The sequence below is a fragment of the Megalobrama amblycephala genome, linkage group LG20, assembly GCF_018812025.1.
Source record: "Megalobrama amblycephala isolate DHTTF-2021 linkage group LG20, ASM1881202v1, whole genome shotgun sequence".
Lineage (NCBI taxonomy): Eukaryota > Metazoa > Chordata > Actinopteri > Cypriniformes > Xenocyprididae > Megalobrama > Megalobrama amblycephala.
In genome coordinates, this window is record NC_063063.1 from 262195 (window position 1) to 278682 (window position 16488).

The 16488-nt window shown below is 38.8% G+C and overlaps 1 protein-coding gene across 12 annotated transcripts in view; it reads left to right on the forward strand.

Annotated features, from left to right (window-relative positions):
- The first annotated feature begins 1079 nt into the window (after positions 1 to 1079).
- myocd (myocardin) overlaps positions 1080 to 16488 on the forward strand; it is a 140976-nt gene continuing 125567 nt past the window's right edge. For all 12 annotated transcript variants that reach the window (XM_048170154.1, XM_048170162.1, XM_048170160.1 and 9 more), the window contains exons 1-2: positions 1080 to 1125; positions 2200 to 2348. The gene's annotated coding sequence lies outside the window, so the exon portion shown is untranslated. The remainder of the gene's footprint in view (positions 1126 to 2199; positions 2349 to 16488) is intronic.

The window sequence follows — 16488 nt, forward strand, 5'->3', positions numbered from 1 at the left end:
AATTGGCTACAAACTAGTATTTTAATTTTCCTATACGTTGTGTAAAGTAGCCTAACCAATATATATATATATATATATATATATATATATATATATATATATATATATATATATATTAGATTGCATTTGTTACAATAGCCTATATGGATATTACTGTCATGTATGTATTATTATTTTATTGTTATAATTGTTTGGCATCCTAAAACACCTAAAACGATGTAGACTTTATATCACAACTAAAAAGATGTTTGAGCCCTCTTTAATGTCCAGGTACAAGTCAATGTTGTTTCTTTGGTCAATTTGCACACTGTACATGAGTTGAAGCTCTTAATTTTGAGCTTCCAAAGTGCACCAGATTGATGCATTTAACCTTAAAATGTACAAAATTTTCTTACGGGGGTGCATGCCCCCCGGACCCCCCTAGAGGAGGTATTGGACAAAAGTTCTAATTTCGTACAGTATAAACAGCTCGTGCAAAAAAATTTAAATAATAAATGTTGCAAATATTATTTGTGTTATCTCACATTATATTTTGTAATGTAATTTTTTCAAAATAGTATAATAGTTTATAACAATAACAAACAACCCTAACAATTGCCTTATCTATATCAATAGACATGTGAGATTAAAGCATTAAAGCCCCCCACCAATCCGACCGGCCCACCTGGAATATCATTTGGCCCGCCTTTCATCTCATATCTGGAGCCGGGCCTGAACAGATCACAGTTCGCCGGAAACGCCCGAGCTGGCTTAACCACAACCAGGAAGTAAGCGTGCATATAGTCAAATACAGCTAGGAAGAAAAACATTTTTAATGCAATTTTGATTTTATTCGTTTTTGAGTCGGCATGCATGAAAAGTTTTGAAAATGTGCTGTAGCTCAGCAGTAGAATCTATGGACTAAACGGCTTTGATATGAAATATATTCAGTGATATAAATTCGACACAATTCTTTTCTCACTCAAATAGCCTATTAGCAAACCTTTTAATTTGCATCATTTACATACGGTAAAGACCCGCCCCCTCAGTCACTGTTGCTGTCACGTGATGACACACTTCATGTTCTCACAGAAACACATCGCGGAGAGAGAGAGGACACCGACAGACCAGACAGAGCTTACTCTGGTATGAAACTAATAAGTCTCAGCTCTCAGATTGTGGCTCTTCGTGTCGACCAGGGGCCAACTTAGCCTAGTTTTGACGGAAATGGGCACAAAGTTACAACTTACGCGCGACTAAATATTTTTGTGTTGCACCATTAAACTTAGCTGAAGCGTAACTCTACGAATACAGTAAATATTCACAGAAGCCTCCTGTCAGGAGTAACGTTGGAATAAATAGACTGACTGAACTGTTTTACCTGACAGACTTCATTCTTTACACATGCTGCTGCTCACATTTACACTCTTACATTTTAAGAAAGAGAACATTTTGTGAAAAGATTACTTTGTCAGCCACTCTTCAACACGAACCCGTCCAAAACAGCGCGTCCCATCATGTCAAATAAACTCAGTCATAATCAATAAATGTCATTTATGTGTTTTGTATCAGTATTCATTTATTGATTTCGTTTCAAATGCAGTTTCTGATTAAGTAGTAGGCTATTATATTTAATGGAAACTTATTTTTACTGTTATCTATGTGAGGCAAAATAAGTCAGAATGAAAGATAAACTGAAATTCACTTCTGCTCATGTATTTGAAGGATCACTGAGAGTAAATGTCATATTGTGCGACTACGCTTTACTTTACAGAGACCTTATGAGCAGATGACTATAATTTACAGTCAATTTTATAATTTACAGTCAATTTTATAATTTACAGTGAGGTGGGCGTGGCTGATGCCTACTGTAAGTGTTGCAGTTAAGCCACTGGAGCTCATGTGATCTGAGGTTCTTGATGCATTCTTGGCATTTTGGATGCAACATAAAAATGATAAAAGTGGTGTCAACTGCATAACCAGGTTCAGAAGAGCTCTGAATAAATCTGCTGTAATGAACACTTTATCAAAAGTATGAAGAAAAAACTTTTATCTTCATGAGAAGGACGTGTTAAAACAAACAACACAACTAACCAAATCCCCAAATGGCTACACACCCTTAATGTACGACCCAAACATAGATCTGTAGAACCAAAAGAGTTGTTTGCTCTAGTCTGCTTCCTATTATATCTCTGCCTTTAATGAACTGCACTCTCTCAGCCAATCACAGGCGACAGCTGATTATGAGGGGGCGGAGCTCTGAAGGATGGACCTGCTGCTGTACGGGAACAGAGGAGGGACAAACAAACACATACAGGAGAGAAAGAGAGCAACAAACTGACAATAACAACAGTATTGGACATTATACTGTAAGTGATCATTATGCAAATTCATATCCTTGAACTTGAGGTTAGGTTAGGCCTGTTTGTGCAATCCATGACAAAAGTGAACATAAATTTGACTTGTGTCTTGTAAAAGCAGTTTTAGTCATGTGTGATATATGTTTCATGTGTGTTTGGTGGACGAAGGCGTGTGTGTGTGTAAATGCAGTAACCTCCAGACGCCACTGGATGGCGCTAAAAGAGAAGATATTCAGAAATAATTCATTCTCTTCTGCTGGATGGAGTTCAGAGTCTCCTGAGGCAGAAACTTTTACATACAGCTGGAATCCAAAAGTCTGTGTCTGTCTGAACAAATACTGGTCAAACGTTTGGGTCGGTGAGATATTCTAAAACTTCTTACAGATAAAAAACATTTTAACGGTCGTGCAGAAAGCATCTTGGAACATCTGACTGTCTGTACCAAGTCACATGATCACAAATGTACTTATTAATTATTGCAAATATTTCATTATGTTATAGCAGATATTGATGTGATGAAGTCCACTGTCATGCAGTCATTCTCGAGTGATTGGTCACATGACATTTATGGCTCAGGTGATTGGCTGATTTCTAGACCTCTTTAGTAACATCACTAGCAGTTCAGCTGTAGTCTGTTGTCAGTATACTGCAGATCTGTGACACGATCCTCTTCAGTCTCTGTGTAACACAGTGGAATCATGGGATGCGTAGAATCATGTTCAGACGCACATATGAACTCTCACTGCTTTCTCAAGCACGCAATAACCTAAAATAAATATGCTCATATTATCAGTGTTTATTTTCCGCATACGCTCCTCCTTGGTTGAATGATTTCCACTATATTACATTTCCTCTGAATGACTGACACTATCCAACATTCATATCCGTTAACTGTAATTCAAACCACATTTCTGTAGGATGTCTAATTGTTTCAGAAAGCTATGGATGTCTGAGGATGTGAAGGATATGAAGATTCATTCATCAGCTTGATAAGATGTTGGAACTGGAACAGGGTGTTTAGAAACATAAAGCAACGTTACAGAAATGCATTGATTTTCTCTTCATAACCAGTGGAGGGAGCTGAAGCAACACATGAAGCGATTCGACTGCAGAATAAAACTATGAATATGATAATTAATTTCACATCATTCCGGCTCTTGTCATGACGTGTGGGTCAGTCTGGCTGTAATTTTAATAAATCTGTTAATTTATTCGAAATACATTAAAATGCTGTTCGCACAGAATTACTTCTCTTCTGTGATGAGCATGTTTTTAATTTCAGTAGTAAATTAATTTTTAAATTTTTTTTTTTTTTTTTTTAGGACAGTGTCAGGGTGATAAATCTGTCATAATGGAGAAAAAAATCATCTCTTATTACTTGACAGAATTTCTTCTTCTGTTTTTTTTTTTAGCAAACTACTTCGTTGCTTACTGACATTTGGGGGGGAAAGTTTTTCCACCTACTTTTGTAGGAAAACAAAAAGTAAAACAGGAAATGACATCATATATCATATAAAGGGGCCCTGCTGTGAGTCTAGAGAAATATTACTTTCTGTGACAAGACAAGGTTTGTTCAGATTGTAAAATGTCATGTGGTAAGAGTGCCCAAAACTACAATTCTATTTTAGAATTGATAATTGATGATATTTGTAAAAAAAACAAAACAAAAAAAAAAAAAATTAAATATGCTTTTCTTTTACATGGACTCATTTACCCAAAGAACTAACAATTAGGGCTGCAACAAACGAGTATTTTGATAATCGATTAATCTATCGATTATTAGAACGATTAATCGACTAATCATTGATTATTGCACTGGCTAATCAGTAAGCTTTGTTCGATTATTCTACTTTAGCAATTAGTTAAAATATTGAGTTATACTGTACTTTAACTAGTAAATAAAACAAGGAAATCACTTCAGCTTTTAAAAGTGTATTTTTAATCATTTTCAAGCCAAATGAATAGACCAATATCCTTCAGGTTAAAAAAATATAATGTAATTATGTGGGGTTTTTTTGAAAAATGAAACAACAACATACATACACACACATATTATATACCATATATATATATATATATATATATATATATATATATATATGATATATTGATATATGAGATATATATATATATATATATATATATATGATATATTGATATATGAGATATATATATATATATATATATATATATATATATAATATGATATATTGATATATGAGATATATATATATATATATATATATATATATATATGATATATTGATATATGAGTATATATATATATATATATATATATATATATGCACACACACACACAAACTATCGAGTTTATGGTCATTGAATGGCTTTCCTGAGGTAAATGTTACATTTTGTGTGATATATTTGTTTGCAAGTTTTATTGACTTCTTTCTGCGGTTAAAACTCCGATTAAGTGATTACAATAGAGATGGATTCATTTCAGTAGTTCAGTAAATACTTTTTGATGTTTATTCATGTTTATTTCGCGCTGTAATAGAGAGGAATAGGTTCGCATGCCGCTTGAACCGAGGTGTTACAGCGATCTGCCACACGTTAAACAGCGTCACCACCACAAGTATTGTTTGAATCCCGTAGTAATACTGACTGAATTTAAAAGCTTAGACTTAGTTTTATATCAAAAGTAACCTGATCTGTCGGTGCGTTGTCTGTGTCCTCTTTGCTCTGCGATGCATCTTTCACTGTGTGAGAAAATGAACGTGTGGCGTGAGAACAGTGAGTTTGAATGAGAGTTGGTGGCCCTGCATGACAGTATTCTGTAGTTATGCTAAACGTTATGTTTGTTATGTTTATGCTATGTTAATCTCCCACATTTCACGGGTTCGACTTCGTTTGCACTATGCTCTCCAAAGCACTGACTTCTTTTATTGGATTGGATCCGGGAGGGCTGCATTACAGTATTTCGCTACAGCGCCCCACTGGTTACACCGCCTTATTGCAGGCCCTTCAAATAGGTCGTATGAGATCAAGAGACTATTCGACAACAAAAATATTTGTCGACAATTTTTTATTGTCGACGTTGTCGATAATGTCGACTAATCGTTTCAGCCCTACTAACAATTGACTATATGCACGCTTACTTCCTGGTTGTGGTTAAGCCAGCTCGGGCGTTTCCGGTGAACTGTTCATTCTGTAGTCGCTGTACATCGACACAAAACCATCAGTGGTTGACTTTTTAATGTTGTATTCATATTTTAATGCATTTACCTAATTTGCCAATAAACCAGTTTTATTGATTGCAATAAAGACGAAGCTATTGGGAGCGTTTAAAAACGCTGTCTGTAATTAGACACACACACATTATTTTCTCCAGCACTTCAAATGTTATTTTTAATGTGATGAACACAAACATTACTTGTTCATCCTTCTGAGATTGTCCCCATTGTAAAACCGAACGTTTAAAAATGTAGGAAATTCAACTTTTGATAGAAAACACTTATTTAAAAATAAAAAAGACAATAATTACCACTTTAACCAGCAGGTGGCGGCAAAGTAGTATTTATTTTCGCATTTCCTCTAATCGTTTGTCGCTTTGTTTTTGACTAAATATTAAACATTATAAAATAACTAGGTTTAAAAACACATTTTGTCAATGTGAAGTATGAAATACTCAGAAAATCTCCTGAAAAAAATAACTTTTCTTGTGAATGAATGACAGAAAGCGAGCGCCGCTCTCTCTTTATAATCACAGCAGCTGTCAGTCAGAGCAGCTCAAGATCAATGATTTCAGCACACTTTATTCAATTAATCCAACTAAAATGCACAATAAATATTTAATTTCTGAAGCTTTTTTTCACATAAAAGTGTGAAAACTGATGGTGGAATTGAATTTAGCTGAGGAGGAACACTGAGGTACGTCTTTATTTATTTATTTATTATGCCGTCTTACGTTTGAATAACTAAATTATTGCTATGCCTGACTATTTAAGTGACTATATTCTGATGATAAACTAAGTATTACACTACTGATGCTCAACACACCAGCACATGACTCTCACCGGACGTTCTCCAGCTGGATTATATTAATGAGGAAGTTCTAAAGAACACTCCGTGTGTAGCCCATATAGTAAATATAAAACAATATCAGAGTTCACAGAACAACTATAATGAAAACGACATAGAGGAACGGTATCATTGAAATCGCTTTCAAAGTGATTTTTTTTTTCCAGCTGATGAACGATAAAAACATTGACAGCCAATGAGAATGATGCTTTAATGAGCTCGAGCATTTAAAGTGACAGATGACAAAACTGAGAACGATATTCATCCGCTGGTGTGGATGCTAATATGGTTCTTGTTGTGAACGGGCCTTTAGAGTATTAAAAGTATTAAAACTCCTCTGTCTTTTCAGCCATTGTTCATTTTATAGCCACTCGTCGTCACACACAGAGGAAAGGCTCACGTTACACCATTCAGTGTGACTGCAGTGTTCGGCTCTCTCGTTGAGCTTTTGTTTCCATGTCCGCTACACAAGGCTATTTCTGTCCTGGGCGCACTCTTGACACGTCCAGCGCTGGAGCGTGAGCCGCTGATAAAGTGCCTGCAGGAAGCAGGGCCGTTTATCTGTGCGCTGGCAGGCCAGTGAAATATGCAGCATGGCAAACAGATGCACATATAGTTCCAGTTTGTGGGACAGTATCTTAGCAGGGTTCTTCGAAACACATGTGAAGGACCCGAGAACACTGGTGGTTTGGAGCGCTTCAGGCCATGACTGGACAATTTTCATACTTTCACGCTTTGGTGAAAAGCCAAGACCAACAGGCTGGAGCGAGACTCACTCTGAAACAGGATATTGGGTTAGTAATGGCCGTCTGGGGACCCGCAGTATGACATATAACGGATTTGCTCTCATCTAATGGAAGCCTTTCCGAATTTCACACACATAATTCTGTGCGCTAATTAGAACTTTAAGGGCTTTTAATACATTTTGACAGTCTCCGCAATGCGCCTGAAACTGATGTGCTGGTACGGGGTTTTACTCAATTAAAGTCTTTCTAGCATCTGTCGTTCATTATTAAGAAGAGCTCAAGAGCTTTTCTCCTCCTTCATCCACCTGTCAGGACAATAAACACATGAAGCTGCGGCGTCATTTGAGTCTCTCATCAGCGATCGGGTTCTTGCCGATAAACGGGTTTGACTTCGAGACATGATGTCACTTGTGATGATAACACGGAAAGCTCTTACCTAGAAGCTCCTGGAATCACAAGAATCAAGTTCTGCTTCAAATTCCCTGACCATTAAGTCAGTGAAAATGCGGTACAAATGCTTTATTTGATTTTAAAACAGGGCCTGCCTCCTGTGAACAGATGCCCAGCATGAGCAACTTCACTTAGGAAATGTTTTACAAGATGTTGGAACTTACAATAACTATTTTTGTTGGCCAAAAAAAAAAAAAAAAAAAAAAAAACTCCACTTTTGTGATGCACAATAATCTCTATTTCAATCATTTTCTGTTCCTCAACAGATCATGTTTAAGCAAAGTGTCCCATGATGCCATTTAAAGATTTCTAATGTCTCTTATAACAGGTTCACATGCATCCGAAGTCAAAAAGCACTTTAATTTTCTCGTAATATCCACTGCAGCATCAGCTCTTTTCTCTCAGTGTCTGAAACGCTTCAATCAAGGATTCGGTCTCTCTAAACCCCGCCTCTCTGAGAGCTGCTCTGCTCTGATTGGTCAGATGGCCCAGTGTGCTGTGATTGGTCAGAAACCAAACACTCATTATAATATCTGAATCTCAGCACTTGATTCAAAGTGATACGAACTGGCGTCGGTTTTACCGTATCAGTCTCATCAAAGTGGATTTGCTTTGGCAGCAGAAAACAGCGTCTTCTCGACATGAACCACACGAACCACGAACTCTTCCAGTCTCAGATACAACTACAGTGATTGAGGGCGGGGCAAATATAATTTAATGCTTGAATTTGATTTAATGACATTTATTTACATTAATTTACCTGTCTAGATCACCTGGAATAAAAGATATTTCAGATAGAACCACTTTGATCACACGTCAGATATTTTGAATGTATGTTGTCAGAAATAAATAACTTAATGACAGTCATAAAGGCCTAGCATTGTGAGAAAGGGTCACCCATGCTTGTTTGCATGTAATATCACATGATAAATAATACAAAAGTGAGTTTTAAAGATCATGCATCAAAGGGTTAATGTAAAAAATATGAAAATACAATTATATCACATACAAATGTGTTTTGTTCCCCCGATTACCTTTACGGCCATAAATTGAAAAGACACTGTGTAAACACACTTACTGCGTTTGATAAATGACCGCGTGCAAATCTTGAGAGAAAATTGGACACGCAGAAAATAATGCCACAAAAAACAATACGAGCAAAGTCCTGGCTAATTTCAAACCGAGAATTTATATGACAGGTGCAGCGGAGCGCCGGATTGATATTTATCATACGCAAACCTTTAGATCACCTCTAAACATGAGTTCTGGTGTGACACCCTTCCTTCTCATGACAAGAGCATCTTTAATATCAGGACTGAGAGCAGCTTGTGTTTCTTCTCATTGAACTCCCCCTAATAGCATGTAATCATGCCCAATTAGAGCTCAATTAAATTTAAGAATTTGTTCATGAGGTCACCTTGGAGAATGTTCCTGGACTCTGTTTAGGGCTGTATAAATCAAACGTGTGTTTCAGTTGGAGTGGACACAGGGCCAGAAGCCTCAGCTTTAGACTCAAAGAGTAAAACCAAGGCTGGTTAATATTAAGACGAGATCTTCTTACTCATGGAAGCAATGCTTGACGAATCTCCTACCACAGTCAAATAAAACAGTAAAGTGTAATGTATGTAAAAGCATTTCTTATGTTCAAACAGTTAATTTCTGCGCTACTAATGTGTCACTGCTAAAGCTCCTAGATGTTCTTAGGAAACCTCTTTTTGTCTTCCGGAGACCGTCTGCTTTATTGTATGTCCAAATATGATGGGCAAACTATGGCCAGCTCTAGCACTATGAATTTTAGGAAGTGTGTTCATCCATGTCAGCATTTCCTGACACCTGACGGCACACGCGATATGTACGTTATGTGCCTGGATGAGGAGTCCTTGACGGACTGAGCACTTTCCTATAAGGAAGTTTTGCTCTTATTTGTCCCTTTTCTCTAGGGAATTGGGACAGCCATCTGTGCCTCCGTGGTTCAGGAGCTGCTACAGCTGAGGCGAGTAGGAGGCTGAAATCGTGGGGCTCACAGGTGGAGCTCGCTGACAAATTTGAGAAAGGTATGAATCTCTGTCATTCATCGGCGGCTGACGAGAGCAAGCGTGCTCCTCGCCTCAAGCCAAGAAAGATGCTGATGAAATCGAGGATGTGCTGTTGAAGCGCAAGCTCCCCTGTAGCCGCCTCGATGAATGCTTCCTATCGGGACACATACGAGTCTTGGGGAAAACCATATTCTGCTCATATCCATCGTACACAGCCAAACTATGCTGATGTGGAGGGGATGCAGGAATATGGTTATGTGTCAATGCCTCTGACAATTGCTAGTGGTTGGTCGGTGAGGAATGCACATCGAAGGGTCAGGCTGGCGCAGTTTTGCACACGATGGCCGTGCTGCAAGCCTACCAGGCTGACCTGCAGAAGAACCTGGACCAGGGGTTCCCCCCTGAGGTGGTGGAGGAGCTGTCCCGTACCACAGGGTACCGCGATCGGTCGATCCATGGTGGCTACGGAGAGGCATCTCTGGGTAAACCTGGTCGACATCAGGGAGAAAGAGGAAAACTTTCTCCTTGATGTGCCGGTTTCACCTTCTAAGCTTTTTGGCATATCCGAGGAGACAGTGGCTGGGAAGTTTCGGGAGGCGAAAGGCACACTCCATTGCTTTTAAGATCTTTATACCATGCTGGTCCAGGGGACTGTTTATTTTATGAAGTATTTTTGGGAAAACTACCTAGCTCCGCTCAGCATCATCAAGTAGTTGGTTTCTGTAAGCATCCTTGGGCAGCTGTTCTGAGTCCAGGACGTTGCAAGGCCTCCTCTTGCTTTAGAGAGTTGTCATGTTGAGGCCTCCATCCGCGGAGCTCCACCACGCAGTGGTGCTGAGTTGTCTGTGAGCCTCTTCGGCTACTGCAAGCATTGCTAGGCCTTCTCTCGCTTGAAAGAGTTATCTTAATAAGGCCTCTGCAAGGCATTTGTAAGTTGTAGGCTCTCTGTGAGCCTCCTTGCAAGATGTCCTAAGTGTGGGGCGTAGTTAGGTCTCGTCTCAATTTAGAGAGTCATCATGTTAAGACCTCCACTCCTAGAGCTTGGGCAGGCAGTTTGTAAAGTTGTTAGGCTCTCTGTGAGCCTCCTTGGCTACTGTGAGTGTTGTTAGGCCTCCTCTCGCTCAGATATCTTTATTGAGGCCTCTGGTCCCCAGCGCTCCGCTAGGATAGCATTTGCGAGTTGTAGGCTCTCTGTGAGCCTCCTTGCAAGATGTCTTGAACGTAGGGAGTTGTCAGGTCTCCTCTTGTTTCTGGGTCATCATACTGAGGCCTCCATTCCTAGAGCTCGGCTAGGTGGTAGTAGTATGCTAGGTTGTTAGGCTCTCTGGGAGCCTCCTTGGCTACTGACCGTAGTGTGGAGTGTTGCTTGGCCTCCTCTCATCATGAGAGTCGTTGTATTGAAGCCTCCGCTCTGTGGAGCTTCAAGGGCCAGTTACAGTGAGTTTATAGCTCTTTCTGAGCTTTCTCTGTACTTCCCTTGGGGTAGAGCGTTGCTAGGCCTCTTGTTTGAGGCCTCCACTCTTCAGGACTGTCTGAACAGAAGTTCTGAGTGTTAGGCTCTCCGTGGCCTCCTTGGATGCTGGCCTGAAAATGAACGGAGTTAGGCTTCCTCTCTTTAGAGTCATCCTGTTGAGGCCTCCGTTCTTGAGAAGCTCTGGTGTGCACCTTAGGGATGAGGACTCCTTTGAGTCCTTTGACTTAGCTCAGCCAATAAGTCACTCATCCCTTCAGCATGGTGGCGTGGGTATTCAGTTCCCCATAGAGTCCTCTAGGGGACGCAACATCTCCTTCCCCTTCTCAGGGAACCATGGTTACATGCGTAACCTGAGATGTTTTGTTGAAAAATGACTTGCTTTAGTATTGGAAACATCAATAGTGTATGTGAAGAAACTACAAACCATCCATTGTTTTCCAGCCAAAGTGTTTTTTAATGTAATTAAGATTTGTTTTTTGTTGTTGTTGATGTTTTTGAAAGTGTCTTCTGCTCATCAAGGCTGTATTTATTTGGTCAAGTATACAGTAAAAACAGAAATATTTTGAAATATTATTACAATTTAAAATAGCTTGTTTGTATTTGTGCGTGTGTGTGTGTGTATATATATATATAAAATATATTTAAATGTAAATATAACCTTAGTCTAAAATCCCCAATGATACACAGAAAGTTTCATTTTCGGTCAAGAACTCCATTGCATGTATTCATTCTCCTCCCTTTTGTTCATATCTCTTGTTATAAAACAAACTAAGACTTACAGGTTTATGATGTCATGTTTTCCCATAAAAATAAAAAAAACTCAAGCACAAACTAATGTTGGTCTCCTTGTGCCACCCACAGAGCTGCTGCAGACACCCGCATTACAGCCGGCCCGAGTCCTTTAGCCTCCAGTTTCTCAGTAAAGTGTGTGTGTGTGTGTGTGTGTGTGCCTGCCGAAGAACAGTGTTTATTTAAACTCCCTGGCCTGTGAGTTATGAGTCTTAATGATCGCTCCAATGCCGTGTCGCTGCCCTATTGTTGAGATGGTGCCTCTAAACAGGCCACGTGTTGTTTATTTGAAATTTCAGTTTTATATTGCCACGTGTCATTTGCCTGTTTATAGTTTGTCTATGTTGATGGATCATTTCTATCACCCTTTCTCCTGCCGAGAGCTTGTGCGCTCTGGAGACGAGCTTGTTTGACTGTAAAGTCATCTTTATTTCTACAGCGCTTTATACAGTACAGATTGTTTCAAAGCGGCTTCACAGTAATAAACAGGAAAACAGGCAAACTTCATCAAATATGAGACGCATTAAAATTCCAAGCTCAAAAATAGCAATAGTGTCATTATCCAGATCAATTCAGTTTAAGTTTTGTTCTCATCTGATAGTGTCAGTGCAGTCGGATCAATAATATTACTGAATATGAAGAGTCTTTTAAACCCAAACTATGATTTTCTTTGACTGTTAATGGAATGGTTCATTTATTTCATTTATTTACTCTGCCTCATTTCATTCCAATCCTGTACGTGGAAAGAAAGTCCTACATGTTTGGAGTGAGTAAAAAATGACAGAACATTCATTTTTGGTCAACGGTGATGTCAAAAAAGAAATAGTTTCACCAATGACATCACCATCATCACCCTCCACTCGTTTTGCCAGTTATGATCTAGTTCCCAAAGCAAAGACGTTTACATGTAATCCGCCTGTATGCATGTCGATTTGTTGTTCGATTGTGGTCCTGCCAGATTTATAACATTTCTCCGAATGCTGAGCGAAAGGAATGTAAACGCTGCTTATTTTCCAATCCAGAAAAAGCTGAAAAATGAGCAACTTGGCCAGATCTTGAGTCATCAGGCCGAGCGCTGCTGGAATGCCATTTATTATTCTTCTTGTATTGTCTGCATCGACTATAAAAATGGGATTGTTAAGGAGACAGATATGTCTCTGGCCGTATCGCAATCGTCTGTTTTCCTGCAAGCGGTGCAACTGCAGACCTTCTCGCCGTGCTTATGTTGGCGTGCTGGGAATATACGTCATAATCTGTTGACATATTAAAGTCACAGCTACATGATGTTTAGACACTCCACAGAAAGCTGAAAGAAAAACGTCTGTTTTACGAGACTCTGTTTGTCATGTGCCTTTGGATTCGAGTACACGCAGTGCACAGCTTTGACCGTAAAGTCAATCACGCGGGGCTTGTTAATGTTATGAAAAACTGTGTGCTTGAAAAACTGTTTCTTACGTTTCATATCCTAACAGATGATTTTTAGACAAATGAAACGGATCACGTTGCATGTGTTTAAAATGTGCAGCGAGCCTCATTTATTACATTGATTAAATGGTGCTTGTTTAGCCAGTGATTGTACAAATATACCGAAAAGTATTATTATAAGTAGATTTGCGTTTAAGATATAATTAAGCCTCGCTCACCTCTTATTGTTACAAACGATTGTAATGATTACTGAGTGTTTAACAAAAAGGCACCTGGTAATCGTAGTTGTGTGGGTCATTTAAACCACCCCTATGATGCTCTTTTAAAGGTTTCTAATGTTGCCTTGGAGTCTCCTACAACAGGTTCACATGCATTCGAAGTCAAAAAGCACTTTAATTTCCTTGTAATATCCACTGCAGCATCAGCTCTTTTCTCTCAGTGTCCGAAACGCTTCGATCAAGGATTCGGTCTCTCTAAACCCCGCCTTTCTGAGAGCTGCTCTGCTCTGATTGGTCAGACGACCCAGTCTGCTGTGATTGGTTGGAAACCAAACGCTCATTATCACATGTGAATCTCAGCTCGAACAGTATCGATGGCGTCGGTTTTACCGTATCAGTCTCATCAAAGTGGATTTGCTTTGGCAGCAGAAAACAGCGTCTTCTCGACATGAACCACACGAACCAAACTCTTCCAGTCTCAGATACAACTACAGTGATTGAGGGCGGGGCAAAGAGACACTGTTCAGCCAATGAAGACCAGAGGCGGGCATTATGCAAATTAGTTACAAACCTACGTAGGTTCAGCAGGAAGTGAGACTGAATTACTGACGACTCGTTTCAGGCAGTTCAGAATTGATTCTTTCTATTAAGGGACAAAATTATCTGCATTTTGAAACTTTGCAGAGTTTTTACATTCACAAACAGCTTTATTACACACTACATGAAAGGGAAGATCTGAAAAAGCACAACTTTAAAGTCATTGTGTTGAGTATCTTCATCTGGTTCACAGTCAGTCGCTGAATTTAAGATGGAATGTAAACCAGCTGATTACATTTACAGACAAAATTTACTTTCGAATCTTCATGGTTTATTAACTATGGCTTCATTTTTAATAGGATCTGTCATCTGCAATTGAAACATATTGGTAATGTTTTTGCATTTCGCAGCACGTCTAATCAGTGTTTCAGTACAGAACTGAATAATTAAAGAAAGCTTTTGCCTCAGGATTAACCAAGATCACTGGAATATCAAACAGTGGATTGAGAAATTCATCTGACATTCATCAGAAATGTCATAATTTAATATCTTAAGCCATCCAAGACCTCAGGACATCCTTGATTTATTGAATCAACAATCTTAGTTGTTTTGTGTGCATAATTCCCTTGAACGCATTAGTGTTTGTTGCCTTCACCGCCGCTGCAGCACTGTGACTGGGCAAGGTGCTTCATGAGGAGAATTTAATATAGTTCTAATGTTATTTGATGCACGGTTCATTGAGCATTTGGATCATGTTGGTCGTCCCTCGAGGGCTTGGGAAGTTAAACTGTGTTGGGGACACGCAGTGAAAACAGACACCGCATGCTAGCACACATAATTCAACTCAATACTGCTGTGACTTTTAAATTAAAGGCAGTCTTCTCTTCATTTTTATGGCAGATGAAATGTGACATTATCGCAATGAAATAGCTGTAATATGTCAGTTATGTGACATGATCCATTAACAGTCTTTCTTTCTTTGGTATTTTTTATCAAGTAAGCTTTTCATGGAAAAAATCAGAAGGTATTTGCGAATTTTTATCCCACAATTCTGAATTGCAAGTTATAAAGTGAATTGTGACATGCACTCGCAATTCTGAGAAAAAAAAGTAAAAATTGTGAATTGTGAAAAAGTCACGACTACTTTTTTATTCTTTTTTTATTCCTCGGCAGAACAAGCTCCATGCATTTTGAATTAATGCAACAATTATTTTATTTTATTTTTAAATTAAACCAATTTGTGTAGTCAGTAATGGTGCTTTGCGATATCGTTTATCCTTTTAAGAAAGTCCCATTTAAAGGTACACTATGTAACTTTATTGTTCAAAATTAACAACATTTATATAATGAGTCAATAATACATCAGTCCTTCTTCCAAAATGTGTTTTTGTCTCACCCTGATTCACTATGGTAAGCCCGTTATAGTGTTTATATTTTAGACCTGTCAGGATGATTTTCGCGTGTCACTCGTCCATGTGTGTCTCCTCAAGTCTGTAAATAGAGAGAAGTTGCTCCGCTGCTTTGATGTGTGTTCAGTGAGTGGCAGAGGTTAGTTATAGAAAGGTTGAGATGGAGGTTGAGATTTAGCGGCTCCATGGAGTCACCCGTTTTAAACAATCGCTGAACACATGAGAGTCTGCTGAGAAAAGAGAATGACAGAGCTCGTAATAAAACAAGAATCAACATTAGCTCTGCTTGTCAGAGATGGCGAGAACCGAGGGATTTGAAATGTTGTGAAAGCGGTGCAGAGATTATGGTGTTTTTGTTACTCAACAGCTGATTAAGGTGTTTTATTAAACAGATTAGTTGCCATATGTGTGTGGAACCACGTCGTTGTTCCCTCTTGTGACAATATGTATCTGTAACAGAGTACATGAAGCGTTATCTATTGTGAAGGCACATTTCATTATGGTTAAATGTATTTTCAAGGAAGTGCCCTGTCTATTAATAGGTAAAACTACAGTAACGTCTTCAGCTAGTCAGCTTCCAGTTTTGTTTTCTAACCACTAGAAGGCCAAAGTTACATAAGCTGCGTCTCATTTCAGAGGCTGCGCCCTCCGGAGGTCACAATTGAAGGGTGCATACGTCATCGAGGATGTCTTTAGGAAAAGTAACCGTAATACAATTGACTGTTAGTCCTTGTGAAGTGTAAAATACTGTAATTATTAATAATATACAGTATAAATACTGTAATAATAACTGTGTGTTTAATTGGAGTTGGAGCTGAACTCTGCTGGACACTGTTCCTCCAGGAGCAGGACTGAACACGCCTGAATCCTTTTATTACCACATGACACTCATACACACACACACACACACACACACACACACACACACACACACACACACACAGATTGAATATCTACTTTAATTGTGTAAATCTATCAGTCAACATATTCATGGCAGATTAAAATTTACCAGAAATGTTTCCTA